The 18,120-nt window shown below is 38.0% G+C and overlaps 3 non-coding genes and 1 pseudogene across 3 annotated transcripts; all 4 read right to left on the reverse strand.

Annotated features, from left to right (window-relative positions):
* Positions 1–5,789: 5,789 nt before the first annotated feature.
* Positions 5,790–5,968, reverse strand: LOC119561998. Its single transcript, XR_005221592.1, has one exon. It is a non-coding gene; the product is annotated as a 5.8S ribosomal RNA (ribosomal RNA).
* Positions 5,969–6,626: 658 nt separating this feature from the next.
* On the reverse strand, positions 6,627–8,621 carry LOC119562003. Its single transcript, XR_005221595.1, has one exon. It is a non-coding gene; the product is annotated as a small subunit ribosomal RNA (ribosomal RNA).
* A 4,824-nt stretch (positions 8,622–13,445) lies between these two features.
* LOC119561999 lies at positions 13,446–17,418 on the reverse strand. Its single transcript, XR_005221593.1, has one exon. It is a non-coding gene; the product is annotated as a large subunit ribosomal RNA (ribosomal RNA).
* Positions 17,419–17,820: 402 nt separating this feature from the next.
* Positions 17,821–17,998, reverse strand: LOC119562002 (annotated as a pseudogene).
* Between the last annotated feature and the right edge of the window lie 122 nt (positions 17,999–18,120).

Raw genomic sequence — 18,120 nt, forward strand, 5'->3', positions numbered from 1 at the left:
GGGTAGAGGCTTGTTGGTCCAGCGGCGATTCTGAGAAGTCTTCCGGAAGTTCGGTTGCCCTACTCACCATTTCCTGCTCGAACAACCGCCAACGTGCATTGGAGAAGTTCCAGGACGGCACCGGAGCTAGGCTCTCAACGGCTGTATCGGTCGTTGGGTTGGCCACAACAGTAACGATGTTGTGGTCACTCAACTCCCAATCGTCCACTCTCCACTCGTATGTGGCTAGCATAGATCCTGCAGCGTTGGCGATCGTCACGTCGATGTCGCTCCGTCCGTTGCTGGACTCGAACGTGTACACCGAACTTGGCTGGTTTAGAACCACGGCTTCCTTCTCCACAATCCACTGAGACAGCAGCTCACCCCGATTATAGTTTGCAAGTCCCTCAGCGTGAGGAGGGAGCTTGCTAAACCACATGGGGGATGCTGCGTTCGCATCAAGGCCAAGGATTGCGGGGGTTCTGCTGGCCAGCAGCAGGACCGCATCCAAGTACGCGAGGTACGGTGGTAAATCGGCATCAAACTGACAATATGCGGAGCATAGAAAGATTAAGCCAAATCTTCCTTTTATGCTCACACATACGCCGTACTCCGTGGTGAGGGGCTCCACTTGCATGCAGGTGACATCCTGGTGATTAACTAGGATGGCCGCCTTTCCTCCTCGATCGGTAAAACTCCTTATACCGTCAGGCAGCTCATCCATCCTCCCGTCGTTCACATATGGCTCCTGGACCAGTGCGAACAGGCTCTTGCTCTCTCGCAATCGGACTCCGAGCTCGATGGTAGCAGCTCGTCCTTTGCCACAATTTGCTTGGATGAAGCTATACATTTTTAATGTCTAGCATTCACCCGCGCCAGCACCGCCGCATACACAGGGCACCCGGGGGACAGCATATGGTGCGCCGATGGGTAGCCCTTGAAGCGGCAATTCCGGCAGTCCACCGGATTGGTGCAGCCTCGCGCATTGTGGCCAGTCTGTCCGCACTGTCGGCAGACCTTGTCGCTCTCCTTCATCCTGCAACTGGCCACCTTGTGGTCGAAACCGACGCACCTATGGCACGCATAAGTGCGCACCAAGGCCCGGCAGTTATATGCAAACCACCCTATGTAGGCTTTTCCTCCGTCCAGGACATCAAGTGCCGTCGCGTCGACCTCTAGCGTCACGTTGACCGTGGCGCCATTAGCCTGCGACCAGGGCTTTTCGAGCCGCACCGTCCTCTTGAATTGTGCCAGGTCCATCTTGTCCTCGAAGTTGTTTTTATACAACTCCGTCATGAAGTCCTCGGGCGTGTGCGCAGTGTCGACGTTGCTCACTACAACCTTTGGCTTAAGTTCCGGGGTCTGCTTAATTTCAAGTCCGGCCTCGCCGAACTTCTTGTTAGCCATCACGCGCTTAAGCTCACTGGACGACGGGGTACGTATAACCGCACCGCCACGCGCCAATCCCCTGACTTCATGGAGTCGGACTCCTAGTGCAGGAGCGATTTCTTTCCGCACCTTCTCCGCCAGCTGCTTGCCCGAGATGGTCGGGTCTGGGCTGTGCACGACTGCCGACCAGGTCTCCCGCGGCTTTCGCGGCATCGGGATCGGCGTGGCAGAAGGCACTGGCAAGCTGGGGTACGCAACTGCATACGACGGCTGGTTAGCAACAGCGACTGGTCGCTGAGCTGGCGGCGGTGGCGTCTTCTTGCACTGCTTGTAGCGATCATCGAGGATGGCATTCCTAATAAGCAGCGACGAGATCAAGCCGTCGTACCTCGTTGCGACTTTCATAATCTCCGTCTGGAGTTTTGCAGACACTATATTCACAATGAGCCCTAGCAGCTCATCCCTGATCGCAGTCGACTCTTCTGCGACGCGGCACGATCCTTGCTTCACGATCTCCATGGAGCAGTGCGACGAGCGAACAACGGGAGGGGGAGAGGGGACTACGACCTCAACTCCAACGGCGACTTTTGCTGCAGCGGCTGATGTCGAGGCTTCAGCGGCGTCGGCAGCGGCAGCAGCAGCGGCAGCGGCAGCAGCAGTAGCAGCTGCAGCTACTACAGCAGCAGTGGGGGCGGCGGCAGCGGGAGCGGGCGGCGGCGGCATCTCCAGAGAAGAGAGCGTCTCCTCTACAAGGGGCTCTGGCCCGCCTCCAACTCCATCCACGGCAACAATCTTTGCCTGCGAGGCGTCCCTTGCGGCAGCACCTCGTCCACGCTTCCCCTTCGGGCGGCCTTTTCGTCCAACATTGACGCTACCTCGACTGCTGGCAGATTCGCTGCCCGAGCATCCGCCCTCCGTCTCCATCGGAGATGGAGCCATCGCCCACCTACCCTCTAAACTTTTTCTCGAGCAAGCTCACTTACCCGATAAGAAAGCTTAGGCGGTACACGCACAGCTGACGCGCGAGAGGAATCACGCGAGAGGGAACACCTGACGCCAAACGCTCTCGCGAAAGCTCTCTCACGAAAGCGCTCTCTCGAAAGCGCTCTCCAAGCACACGCGGCGCGCGCACGTGTGGAATTTTCCACAAAGGAAAACTCCGATTACTCCGCTCACCGCTGACTTTTCCTAAATGTTTTTACACCACCGTACTCCTTTCGCAAAGGCACGAATTTTGACGCAAATTTTAACTTTGTACACCACGTACTTTCCGAGATATGACCGACTGATTGGGACCACGAAAAAACACACGTCCGTCGTTAATCCATTCATGCGCGTCACTAATTAGATGACGAGGCATTTGGCTACCTTAAGAGAGTCATAGTTACTCCCGCCGTTGACCCGCGCTTACTTGAATTTCTTCACTTTGACATTCAGAGCACTGGGCAGAAATCACATTGTGTCAACACCCGCTAGGGCCATCACAATGCTTTGTTTTAATTAGACAGTCGGATTCCCCAAGTCCGTGCCAGTTCTGAATTGATTGTTAATTGATAATCGTTATAATTAATAAGAACTAATTGGTTTAACCCAATTAGTATTCTTAAAAATTTTAGCAAGAAAGTTCCACAATTGGCTACGTAACTAAACTATCCGGGGAACAAGTGACCAACATAAATGCCAGACACTCTATTTACCCAGAACGAGCACATAAACCATGTTATTGTTTCCCAATCAAGCCCGACTATCTCAATCTTCAGAGCCAATCCTTATCCCGAAGTTACGGATCTAATTTGCCGACTTCCCTTACCTACATTATTCTATCGACTAGAGACTCTTCACCTTGGAGACCAGCTGCGGATATTGGTACGGCCTGTTGAGAAGTTTGCGTGTCCCCACCATAAATTTTCAAGGTCCGAGGAGAAAATATCGACACAACAGTATATGTCATGCTCTTCTAGCCCATCTACCATATCTCTCTGCGAAAGACTTCCATGGTAGTACGGCTATAAAACAGAAAAGAAAACTCTTCCGATATCTCTCGACGGCTTCTTTATGGTCGTTCCTGTTGCCAGGATGAGCACGAGGCCCATATTTAATAACAAACGGATACTCAACAGGTTACGGAATTGGAACCGTATTCCCTTTCGTTCAAAATTATTCAAGTATATTAATTAGCTTGATTTATATAATATAATTATATTTGTATGGCATTTGTGTTTTACTTGAAAATTTTCGGCTTTCGCCTTGAACTTAGGACCGACTAACTCGTGATCAACCACTGTTCACACGAAACCCTTCTCCACTTCAGTCCTCCAAGGTCTCATTCGATTATTTGCTACTACCACCAAGATCTGTACCAATGGCAGCTCCATGCAGGCTTACGCCAAACACTTCTACGCATACCATTGTACCTTCCTACTCACTAAAGTTTCAAAATTTATATCACAAGTAATATAAATCATCTACTTTAGCGGTAATGTATAGGTATACAACTTAAGCGCCATCCATTTTAAGGGCTAGTTGCTTCGGCAGGTGAGTTGTTACACACTCCTTAGCGGATTTCGACTTCCATGATCACCGTCCTGCTGTTTTAAGCAACCAACGCCTTTCATGGTATCTGCATGAGTTGTTAATTTGGGCACCGTAACATTACGTTTGGTTCATCCCACAGCGCCAGTTCTGCTTACCAAAAGTGGCCCACTGGGCACATTATATCATAACCTTGAACTTCATATCAAGAAAGTTAAGGTTCTTACCCATTTAAAGTTTGAGAATAGGTTAAGATCGTTTCGACCCTAAGGCCTCTAATCATTCGCTTTACCAGATAAGATTATTTTATATAACATTAAAATGCACCAGCTATCCTGAGGGAAACTTCGGAAGGAACCAGCTACTAGATGGTTCGATTGGTCTTTCGCCCCTATACTCAATTCTGACAATCGATTTGCACGTCAGAACTGTTTCGGTCTTCCATCAGGGTTTCCCCTGACTTCAACCTGATCAAGTATAGTTCACCATCTTTCGGGTCACAGCATATATGCTCAAGGTACGTTCCAGTTAGAGGCATAAATAATATAAATATCATTATACATAACTATATAGAACGCCCCGGGATTGTGTTAATTAGCTATAAATAGTTAAAAAACTAATCCCATTATTAGTCAAGTTAATTACGCTATTAGGTTTATATCCCAATAACTTGCACATATGTTAGACTCCTTGGTCCGTGTTTCAAGACGGGTCCCGAAGGTATCCTGAATCTTTCGCATTGTTAATCATACAAGTGCATATAATAAACACAAAAATCAATGATAATTATGCCATTATATAATTCCGAAAAATTAACGCACTGTATTCATATAAATCTATCAGCACTTTATCAAATTAATAACATTTATTCTGTGTTAAAATGCAAGCAAATTAATTTGAATAAACTATAAGTTATATTTTATGATAAATTTTGTATGCTAATAGATTACAATGTCCTTATATGGAAAAAATGCACACTATTATCATAATATTGTTTAAATATTACAATTTTAATGATGAATTTTCCATAACGGATATTCAGGTTCATCGGGCTTAACCTCTAAGCAGTTTCACGTACTGTTTAACTCTCTATTCAGAGTTCTTTTCAACTTTCCCTCACGGTACTTGTTTACTATCGGTCTCATGGTTATATTTAGTTTTAGATGGAGTTTACCACCCACTTAGTGCTGCACTATCAAGCAACACGACTCTTTGGAAACATCATCTAGTAATCATTAACGTTATACGGGCCTGGCACCCTCTATGGGTAAATGGCCTCATTTAAGAAGGACTTAAATCGTTAATTTCTCATACTAGAATATTGACGCTCCATACACTGCATCTCACATTTGCCATATAGACAAAGTGACTTAGTGCTGAACTGATTTCTTTTCGCTCGCCGCTACTAAGAAAATCCTGGTTAGTTTCTTTTCCTCCCCTAATTAATATGCTTAAATTCAGGGGGTAGTCCCATATGAGTTGAGGTTGTGTATAACTTTTTTTGCAATTAATTCTTTATATATAATGATAAAACATTTTATTAAATTCGTTATATATTTTATATATTTGTATGGCATTTGTTTGGTCTAACGAATCAACGAAGAATAATAATATTGTCAACGGCTTTCTATTTACTAATCTTTAATAAGAGACAATTCTAGATAAATTTTTTATGCTAGACATTTCTCAGTATTATTTGATTGAAAAAGAAAATATTTCTCTTCGTTTTTCACATTCAAATTATTTACTAATGTGAGATAATGTTTTTCATATATTTGTTAATATTATGAATAATATAATAATTAAATTATTATTATCCAATAATATACCATATGCTTATAAAATTTCATTATAAAATTTATATAAACAACTTAATTAGCATAGTCTTACAACCCTCAACCATATGTAGTCCAAGCAGCACTATAAAATTAATTAAAGTACATAACAGCATGGACTGCGATATGCGTTCAAAATGTCGATGTTCATGTGTCCTGCAGTTCACACGATGACGCACAGTTTGCTGCGTTCTTCATCGACCCATGAGCCGAGTGATCCACCGCTTAGAGTTTTATATATTGGTTTGGTAATTTTGTCATATATGTTTTTATTGAAAGAAATTAAAAATACACCATTTTACTGGCATATATCAATTCCTTCAATAAATTGATTTTTATACCTAAAACGAATGCTGCGAAATGTCTTAGTTTCATATAACCAATAATATATCAAGTATTTTTTAAATGGCATTTACGGTATTAATACTTTTTTTAGCGATATATATTGAAATTTATATAAAACATTAACCTGTAATAATCAGGTACAACATTGTACATTTTAGGTTGTTGCATTATCCAATGTATGCGCATAACTGAGATGAACAATACATATCGCAACGCGTGTATATTATGGTCCATATACACACAGTGTTTTATTAATTAATTGCATTTAATATACAATATAATAATAATATTAAATAAATTTAATAATTTCGATTTGCTTGTTCGAATTTGTTATTTGTTTGCTTTTGCTTATTTATTTATCTCTTATTTAATGCAATAATATATTTATTATTACAATTATTATTTCGATTTGCTTGTTCGAAATTTTATATTTGATCTATAAAAGATCATATTTTTGGCAATTTATATTTTATTTGTATTACTATAATATATTATATTATTATAATAAAAACAAATTTTTTTATTAACGGTAAGGATATTAAACAATAATGATCCTTCCGCAGGTTCACCTACGGAAACCTTGTTACGACTTTTACTTCCTCTAAATAATCAAGTTCGGTCAACTTTTGCGAAACAACCGTAACACACAAGGCGTCACAGTGATCACGTCCGGAGACCTCACTAAATAATTCAATCGGTAGTAGCGACGGGCGGTGTGTACAAAGGGCAGGGACGTAATCAATGCGAGTTAATGACTCACACTTACTGGGAATTCCAAGTTCATGTGAACAGTTTCAGTTCACAATCCCAAGCATGAAAGTGGTTCAGCGGTTTACCCGGACCTCTCGGTCTAGGAAATACACGTTGATACTTTCATTGTAGCGCGCGTGCAGCCCAGGACATCTAAGGGCATCACAGACCTGTTATTGCTCAATCTCATTATTGCTAGACGCAATTTGTCCATTTAAGAAGCTAGTGTCCTTATAATGGGACAAACCAACAGGTACGGCTCCACTTATATAAACACATTCAAACACAATAAACATTTTACTGCCACCATGAATGAAGGCTATATAAGCTTCAACACCATAATCCTGAAGATATCTATTTAATATATTTGAGTCTCGTTCGTTATCGGAATTAACCAGACAAATCACTCCACGAACTAAGAACGGCCATGCACCACCACCCATAGATTCGAGAAAGAGCTATCAATCTGTCTTACACACTTATGTTCGGACCTGGTAAGTTTTCCCGTGTTGAGTCAAATTAAGCCGCAGGCTCCACTCCTGGTGGTGCCCTTCCGTCAATTCCTTTAAGTTTCAGCTTTGCAACCATACTTCCCCCGGAGCCCAAAAGCTTTGGTTTCCCGGGAAGCGACTGAGAGAGCCATAAAAGTAGCTACACCCAATTGCTAGCTGGCATCGTTTATGGTTAGAACTAGGGCGGTATCTGATCGCCTTCGAACCTCTAACTTTCGTTCTTGATTAATGAAAACATCTTTGGCAAATGCTTTCGCTTAAGTTAGTCTTACGACGGTCCAAGAATTTCACCTCTCGCGTCGTAATACTAATGCCCCCAAACTGCTTCTATTAATCATTACCTCTTGATCTGAAAACCAATGAAAGCAGAACAGAGGTCTTATTTCATTATCCCATGCACAGAATATTCAGGCATTTGAAGCCTGCTTTAAGCACTCTAATTTGTTCAAAGTAATTGTACCGGCCCACAATAACACTCGTTTAAGAGCACTAATGCAGGTTTTTAAATAGGAGGAACATATGAAAAAATACAAGTATCTAAGCACATGTAAGAACTCCACCGGTAATACGCTTACATACATAAAGGTATAGTACTAACCACAATTGTAAGTTGTACTACCCGTATGAAGCACAAGTTCAACTACGAACGTTTTAACCGCAACAACTTTAATATACGCTATTGGAGCTGGAATTACCGCGGCTGCTGGCACCAGACTTGCCCTCCAATTGGTCCTTGTTAAAGGATTTAAAGTGTACTCATTCCAATTACAGGGCCTCGGATATGAGTCCTGTATTGTTATTTTTCGTCACTACCTCCCCGAGCTGGGAGTGGGTAATTTACGCGCCTGCTGCCTTCCTTAGATGTGGTAGCCGTTTCTCAGGCTCCCTCTCCGGAATCGAACCCTGATTCCCCGTTACCCGTTGCAACCATGGTAGTCCTAGATACTACCATCAAAAGTTGATAGGGCAGACATTTGAAAGATCTGTCGTCGGTACAAGACCATACGATCTGCATGTTATCTAGAGTTCAACCAATATAACGATCTTGCGATCGCTTGGTTTTAGCCTAATAAAAGCACATGTCCCATAAGGTTCATGTTTTAATTGCATGTATTAGCTCTAGAATTACCACAGTTATCCAAGTAACTGTTAACGATCTAAGGAACCATAACTGATATAATGAGCCTTTTGCGGTTTCACTTTTAATTCGTGTGTACTTAGACATGCATGGCTTAATCTTTGAGACAAGCATATAACTACTGGCAGGATCAACCAGAATAATGTTTTTATTCATATTTCATTCATATTTTTGAATAGAAATTAGCAATATAAATTTTATAGATTGTTTTCTATCGAATACGGCCATTTTTATATAGCATTCGTATACGTTTGTTGTTTTCACAATATATACTTGTTCCGCCACTAATAATAACAAGTTTTTTAATTATTGATGTTAAAAACACAATATTTTTTTTCGTAATACGTAATAATTTTCTTTATATTTGCATATTTCATTCTAAAATATCTTTTTTGTTCGACATACGTCATTATTGTATCCACACATGTACAATTTTTGTTTAACCAATATAAAATATTGAATTAAATCATTTGTATTTTGATGATAAATTTAAAATTTATCTGTATATATTCATATAAGACTCTTTGGTAATATATAATATAAAACCGAGCGCATATATGATATGTACGTTAGAAAAAATAATATATATATATATTATTTTCTTTTAATATAGGGACACCTCTTTTAATTTATCCCCGCAGGGAATTATCACATAACTCAGTATGTGATAATGGCAGACCAATATACATATATATCAAGATTATCAATACAAAATATATATCATTATTAGCCTGCCTCAATTGTAATTATTTATTTGGATTAACGATAAAGTTCGGAAACAATTTGTTATTCTATGTATAATAGAAACCTTGGCCTTTGTTTCAACATTATTATCTTTGGGCTTAAAATATTAACCGTGGAGCCAAGTCTCATATTCATAAATGAATAAAGAAACAAATTTGACGGATTAATATCTTCTCTACCGACAGACAGTATTTTGTCACGTCAATAGTAGATGGCCGGCCCATTGACCATCCTATAGTAGTTTTTGGACCCAATATCTTTAATTCGGGTATTTTCAATTGTCTTTGCCAATCAACCGTTTGGTACTCTCTCATATAATAAGAGAATACACATATAATTCCATTATATGGATATATCTTCATTATTTTATTTGCTACATCACCCTATAATAGTTTTTGAACCCGTCAACTTCAATTCGGGTATTTTCAATTGTCTTTGCCAACCATTTATATGGTATTCTCTATTATAATAAGAGAATACTAGTGTATATCCATTATATGGATATATCATCTTCATATTATTTGCTACACCACCCTATAGTAGTTTTTGAACCCATCATCTGCAATTCGGGTATTTTCAATTGTCTTTGCCAACCAACTATACGGTATTCTCTCTTATAATAAGAGAATACAAGTATATTTTCATTATATGGATATAATGCCATTTATTTTTCAATATCCATATAATTCATTTAGTTTTGTATGTACAAAACAAGTTTTCTTTATAGTATTGACAAAATCATATGTTTACGCATAACATAAGTTTTGACCAATACGAGGAGGGGCCCGCCAACGACCACCTCCCTATAGTAGTTTTTTACCCCACGCACTACTGCGTGCCTGTTTACAGTACTAGTGCCAGCTATCACTAGGTTTATATATCATGTTTCAGTGATATATGGGTAAATTCTACCATTTATTCTTATGTATATGGCATTTCTATGCCATATTTATACAATCCATTCATATCTTAATGTATATTTATTATATTATACATTATTATGCCTTATAGGTATTATACCTATAAGCCATATCCATACGATTCATTCACTAGTGCCGCCCCTCACTAGGTTTATAATTGTTATATCATTGATATACAATTTATTTCTATATATATGGCATTTATATGCCATATCCATACAATGCATTCACATTTCAATGTATATTTACTTGTTATACATTATTATGCCTTATAGGTATTATACCTATAAGCCATATCCATACGATTCACTTATATAAATATATGTATATTTTTCTATACATAATTTTTTTTTATTTTTGTATGGATTTCTATGCATATCCATAGTTTATATGGATATGCTTGGCGTTCTATATAGTATTGACAAATTCATATGCATAACATAAGTTTTGACCAATACGAGGAGGGGCCCGCCAACGACCACCTCCCTATAGTAGTTTTTTACCCCACGCACTATTGCGTGCCTGTTTACAGTACTAGTGCCAGCTATCACTAGGTTTATATATCGTGTTTCAGTGATATATGGGTAAATTCTACCATTTATTCTTATGTATATGGCATTTCTATGCCATATTTATACAATCCATTCATATCTTAATGTATATTTATTATATTATACATTATTATGCCTTATAGGTATTATACCTATAAGCCATATCCATACGATTCATTCACTAGTGCCGCCCCTCACTAGGTTTATAATTGTTATATCATTGATATACAATTTATTTCTATATATATGGCATTTATATGCCATATCCATACAATGCATTCACATTTCAATGTATATTTACTTGTTATACATTATTATGCCTTATAGGTATTATACCTATAAGCCATATCCATACGATTCACTTATATAAATATATGTATATTTTTTTCTATACATAATTTTTTTTTACTTTTGTATGGTTTTCTATGCATATCCATAGTTTATATGGATATGCTTGGCGTTCTATATAGTATTGACAAATTCATATGCATAACATAAGTTTTGACCAATACGAGGAGGGGCCCGCCAACGACCACCTCCCTATAGTAGTTTTTTACCCCACGCACTATTGCGTGCCTGTTTACAGTACTAGTGCCAGCTATCACTAGGTTTATATATCGTGTTTCAGTGATATATGGGTAAATTCTACCATTTATTCTTATGTATATGGCATTTCTATGCCATATTTATACAATCCATTCATATCTTAATGTATATTTATTATATTATACATTATTATGCCTTATAGGTATTATACCTATAAGCCATATCCATACGATTCATTCACTAGTGCCGCCCCTCACTAGGTTTATAATTGTTATATCATTGATATACAATTTATTTCTATATATATGGCATTTATATGCCATATCCATACAATGCATTCACATTTCAATGTATATTTACTTGTTATACATTATTATGCCTTATAGGTATTATACCTATAAGCCATATCCATACGATTCACTTATATAAATATATGTATATTTTTCTATACATAATTTTTTTTTACTTTTGTATGGATTTCTATGCATATCCATAGTTTATATGGATATGCTTGGCGTTCTATATAGTATTGACAAATTCATATGCATAACATAAGTTTTGACCAATACGAGGAGGGGCCCGCCAACGACCACCTCCCTATAGTAGTTTTTTACCCCACGCACTATTGCGTGCCTGTTTACAGTACTAGTGCCAGCTATCACTAGGTTTATATATCGTGTTTCAGTGATATATGGGTAAATTCTACCATTTATTCTTATGTATATGGCATTTCTATGCCATATTTATACAATCCATTCATATCTTATGTATGTATATGGCATTTCTATGCCATATTTATATAATTCATTCATATCTTAATTTATATTTATTATATTATACATTATTATGCCTTATAGGTATTATACCTATAAGCCATATCCATACGATTCATATACTAGTGCAGCCCCTCACTAGGTTTATATATCTCATTTTAATTATATATTGGTAAATTCTATTATTTATTCTTGTGTATATGGCACTTATATGCCGCCATATCTATAAAAATGCATTTATATTTCAATGTATATTTTCTATATTATACATTATTATGCCTTAAAAAGTTATTATACCTACCATAAGGCGATATCCATACGATTCATTTATATAAAAGATATATGTATAATTTTCTATACATAATTTTTTTTTATGAATATATGGGTTTCCTAAGCATATCCATATAATACATTTAGTTTTATATGGATTAGATTGGTCTTCTTTATTGTATTGCCAAACTCATATTGATAAAATAAGTTTTGAACAATAAGAGGATCAGCCGCCAACCAACCAACCACTGCTACCATTGGAGGAACATATACTTACTTTTTATATGTCCTCTTACTTGAATGGTCCTCTCTTTACTTGAAAATTTCATTACCATAGGAATCTATTTATACATGGAATATGATTTCCACTACTTTTTCGCGTCACTAATAATTAATATGACGATACAGACTTGCTACCATAACATAAGTCTTGAACAATAATAGGAGCAGCCGCCAACCAACCACCAACCAACCAACCACTGCTACCATTGATAGTAATTTTATATGTCCTCTTTAGTTGAATTTCAATACCATAGGAATATTTATACATGGAATATGTTTTGCCACTACTTTTTCGCGTCACTAATAATATGACGATACAGTCTTGCTACCATAACATAAGTTTTGAACAATAAGAGGAGCAGACACACCAACCAACCAACCGCGCTGCTACCATTATATATACTTATATTTATATAAGTCCTCTTTACTTGAATGGCCTCTTTACTTGAATTTCAATACCATAGGAATATTTATTTATACATGGAATATGTTTTGCCACTACTTTTTCGCGTCACTAATAATATGACGATATAGACTTGCTACCATAACATAAGTTTTGAACAATAAGAGGAGCAGACACCAACCAACCAACCGCTGCTACCATTGAATGAACCATATATACAAACTTTTATATATGTCCTCTTTACTTGAATTTTAATACCATAGGAATATTTATACATGGAATATGTTTGCCACTTTATCATCGCGTCACTAATAAGATGACGATACATTTTGTTTGTTCAATATTTACTTATATATTGATGTTTCCAATTTAGGTCTTTTATATTTCTTCTTCCCTACCTTACACACCACAAACAAAGTGGCGTGCGATGCTGCAAGCAAGCATAATGATTATGCCCGCTTGCAACATCTTTATTATCGAATCATCAAGCAAAGGATAAGCTTCAGTGGATCGCAGTATGGCAGCTGCTCAACCACTTACAACACCTTGCCTGTTACAAAAGTCGTTTACAATTGATTCTAGGCTTTGTCATTGTATTAAATAATGCTTTTATATGTAACTAGCGCGGCATCAGGTGATCAAAGATCCTCCCAATTTACTATGTTACAAATTACATTGGCATCACATCCATTGTCGTTTATAAAGTAAATTATAAACTTTAAATGGTTTAGAAGCCATACAATGCAAATTGCCCCTTATTTATCATTGCAGTCCAGCACGGATACGACCTTAGAGGCGTTCAGGCATAATCCAACGGACGTAGCGTCATACCACTGTTCGCTCGAACAAGTATTGTGCCATTGGTCCGTACCTGCGGTTCCTCTCGTACTACGCAGGAATGCTGTCGCAACAACGTTTTGTCATTAGTAGGGTAAAACTAACCTGTCTCACGACGGTCTAAACCCAGCTCACGTTCCCTTGCATGGGTGAACAATCCAACGCTTGGTGAATTTTGCTTCACAATGATAGGAAGAGCCGACATCGAAGGATCAAAAAGCGACGTCGCTATGAACGCTTGGCCGCCACAAGCCAGTTATCCCTATGGTAACTTTTCTGACACCTCTTGTTAAAAACTCTTTAAACCAAAAGGATCGATAGGCCGAGCTTTTGCTGTCCCTGTGTGTACTGAACACCGAGATCAAGTCAGCATTTGCCCTTTTGCTCTATGTGTGGTTTCTGTCCGCACTGAGCTGGCCTTGGGACACCTCCGTTATTATTTGAGAGATGTACCGCCCCAGTCAAACTCCCTACCTGGCAATGTCCTTGAATTGGATCATACCTGAGTAATTGGAGTTATACCAAATTTTCAAATCAAAAATACATAAATGCACCGTTTTATTAAAGAATTTGTTTGCGATTATATAACAAACTCGTGATACTTTGATCAAGAAGCTTGCATCAAAACCCAATACCATAAGATATAATAAATATATCCGTATAATGGCTAGGAAATGATACACGTTCCATTTAATCAAGTAAGTAAGGAAACAATAAGAGTAGTGGTATTTCATTGGCGATACCAAACCGAAGTCTAATATCTCCCACTTATTCTACACCTCTTATGTCTCCTTACACTGCCAGATTAGAGTCAAGCTCAAAAGGGTCTTCTTTCCCCGCTAATTATTCCAAGCCCGTTCCCTTGGCTGTGGTTTCGCTAGATAGTAGATAGGGACAGTAGGAATCTCGTTAATCCATTCATGCGCGTCACTAATTAGATGACGAGGCATTTGGCTACCTTAAGAGAGTCATAGTTACTCCCGCCGTTGACCCGCGCTTACTTGAATTTCTTCACTTTGACATTCAGAGCACTGGGCAGAAATCACATTGTGTCAACACCCGCTAGGGCCATCACAATGCTTTGTTTTAATTAGACAGTCGGATTCCCCAAGTCCGTGCCAGTTCTGAATTGATTGTTAATTGATAATCGTTATAATTAATAAGAACTAATTGGTTTAACCCAATTAGTATTCTTAAAAATTTTAGCAAGAAAGTTCCACAATTGGCTACGTAACTAAACTATCCGGGGAACAAGTGACCAACATAAATGCCAGACACTCTATTTACCCAGAACGAGCACATAAACCATGTTATTGTTTCCCAATCAAGCCCGACTATCTCAATCTTCAGAGCCAATCCTTATCCCGAAGTTACGGATCTAATTTGCCGACTTCCCTTACCTACATTATTCTATCGACTAGAGACTCTTCACCTTGGAGACCAGCTGCGGATATTGGTACGGCCTGTTGAGAAGTTTGCGTGTCCCCACCATAAATTTTCAAGGTCCGAGGAGAAAATATCGACACAACAGTATATGTCATGCTCTTCTAGCCCATCTACCATATCTCTCTGCGAAAGACTTCCATGGTAGTACGGCTATAAAACAGAAAAGAAAACTCTTCCGATATCTCTCGACGGCTTCTTTATGGTCGTTCCTGTTGCCAGGATGAGCACGAGGCCCATATTTAATAACAAACGGATACTCAACAGGTTACGGAATTGGAACCGTATTCCCTTTCGTTCAAAATTATTCAAGTATATTAATTAGCTTGATTTATATAATATAATTATATTTGTATGGCATTTGTGTTTTACTTGAAAATTTTCGGCTTTCGCCTTGAACTTAGGACCGACTAACTCGTGATCAACCACTGTTCACACGAAACCCTTCTCCACTTCAGTCCTCCAAGGTCTCATTCGATTATTTGCTACTACCACCAAGATCTGTACCAATGGCAGCTCCATGCAGGCTTACGCCAAACACTTCTACGCATACCATTGTACCTTCCTACTCACTAAAGTTTCAAAATTTATATCACAAGTAATATAAATCATCTACTTTAGCGGTAATGTATAGGTATACAACTTAAGCGCCATCCATTTTAAGGGCTAGTTGCTTCGGCAGGTGAGTTGTTACACACTCCTTAGCGGATTTCGACTTCCATGATCACCGTCCTGCTGTTTTAAGCAACCAACGCCTTTCATGGTATCTGCATGAGTTGTTAATTTGGGCACCGTAACATTACGTTTGGTTCATCCCACAGCGCCAGTTCTGCTTACCAAAAGTGGCCCACTGGGCACATTATATCATAACCTTGAACTTCATATCAAGAAAGTTAAGGTTCTTACCCATTTAAAGTTTGAGAATAGGTTAAGATCGTTTCGACCCTAAGGCCTCTAATCATTCGCTTTACCAGATAAGATTATTTTATATAACATTAAAATGCACCAGCTATCCTGAGGGAAACTTCGGAAGGAACCAGCTACTAGATGGTTCGATTGGTCTTTCGCCCCTATACTCAATTCTGACAATCGATTTGCACGTCAGAACTGTTTCGGTCTTCCATCAGGGTTTCCCCTGACTTCAACCTGATCAAGTATAGTTCACCATCTTTCGGGTCACAGCATATATGCTCAAGGTACGTTCCAGTTAGAGGCATAAATAATATAAATATCATTATACATAACTATATAGAACGCCCCGGGATTGTGTTAATTAGCTATAAATAGTTAAAAAACTAATCCCATTATTAGTCAAGTTAATTACGCTATTAGGTTTATATCCCAATAACTTGCACATATGTTAGACTCCTTGGTCCGTGTTTCAAGACGGGTCCCGAAGGTATCCTGAATCTTTCGCATTGTTAATCATACAAGTGCATATAATAAACACAAAAATCAATGATAATTATGCCATTATATAATTCCGAAAAATTAACGCACTGTATTCATATAAATCTATCAGCACTTTATCAAATTAATAACATTTATTCTGTGTTAAAATGCAAGCAAATTAATTTGAATAAACTATAAGTTATATTTTATGATAAATTTTGTATGCTAATAGATTACAATGTCCTTATATGGAAAAAATGCACACTATTATCATAATATTGTTTAAATATTACAATTTTAATGATGAATTTTCCATAACGGATATTCAGGTTCATCGGGCTTAACCTCTAAGCAGTTTCACGTACTGTTTAACTCTCTATTCAGAGTTCTTTTCAACTTTCCCTCACGGTACTTGTTTACTATCGGTCTCATGGTTATATTTAGTTTTAGATGGAGTTTACCACCCACTTAGTGCTGCACTATCAAGCAACACGACTCTTTGGAAACATCATCTAGTAATCATTAAACGTTATACGGGGCCTGGCACCCTCTATGGGTAAATGGCCTCATTTAAGAAGGACTTAAATCGTTAATTTCTCATACTAGAATATTGACGCTCCATACACTGCATCTCACATTTGCCATATAGACAAAGTGACTTAGTGCTGAACTGATTTCTTTTCGCTCGCCGCTACTAAGAAAATCCTGGTTAGTTTCTTTTCCTCCCCTAATTAATATGCTTAAATTCAGGGGGTAGTCCCATATGAGTTGAGGTTGTGTATAACTTTTTTTGCCAATTAATTCTTTATATATAATGATAAACATTTTATTAAATTCGTTTATATATTTTATATATTTGTATGGCATTTGTTTGGTCTAACGAATCAACGAAGAATAATAATATTGTCAACGGCTTTCTATTTTACTAATCTTTAATAAGAGACAATTCTAGATAAATTTTTTATGCTAGACATTTCTCAGTATTATTTGATTGAAAAAGAAAATATTTCTCTTCGTTTTTCACATTCAAATTATTACTAATGTGAGATAATGTTTTTCATATATTTGTTAATATTATGAATAATATAATAATTAAATTATTATTATCCAATAATATACCATATGCTTATAAAATTTCATTATAAAATTTATATAAACAACTTAATTAGCATAGTCTTACAACCCTCAACCATATGTAGTCCAAGCAGCACTATAAAATTAATTAAAGTACATAACAGCATGGACTGCGATATGCGTTCAAAATGTCGATGTTCATGTGTCCTGCAGTTCACACGATGACGCACAGTTTGCTGCGTCTTCATCGACCCATGAGCCGAGTGATCCACCGCTTAGAGTTTTATATATTGGTTTGGTAATTTTGTCATATATGTTTTTATTGAAAGAAATTAAAAATACACCATTTTACTGGGCATATATCAATTCCTTCAATAAATTGATTTTTATACCTAAAACGAATGC

This window comes from Drosophila subpulchrella, unplaced genomic scaffold, assembly GCF_014743375.2.
Source record: "Drosophila subpulchrella strain 33 F10 #4 breed RU33 unplaced genomic scaffold, RU_Dsub_v1.1 Primary Assembly Seq390, whole genome shotgun sequence".
In the NCBI taxonomy this organism is placed as follows: Eukaryota; Metazoa; Arthropoda; class Insecta; order Diptera; family Drosophilidae; genus Drosophila; species Drosophila subpulchrella.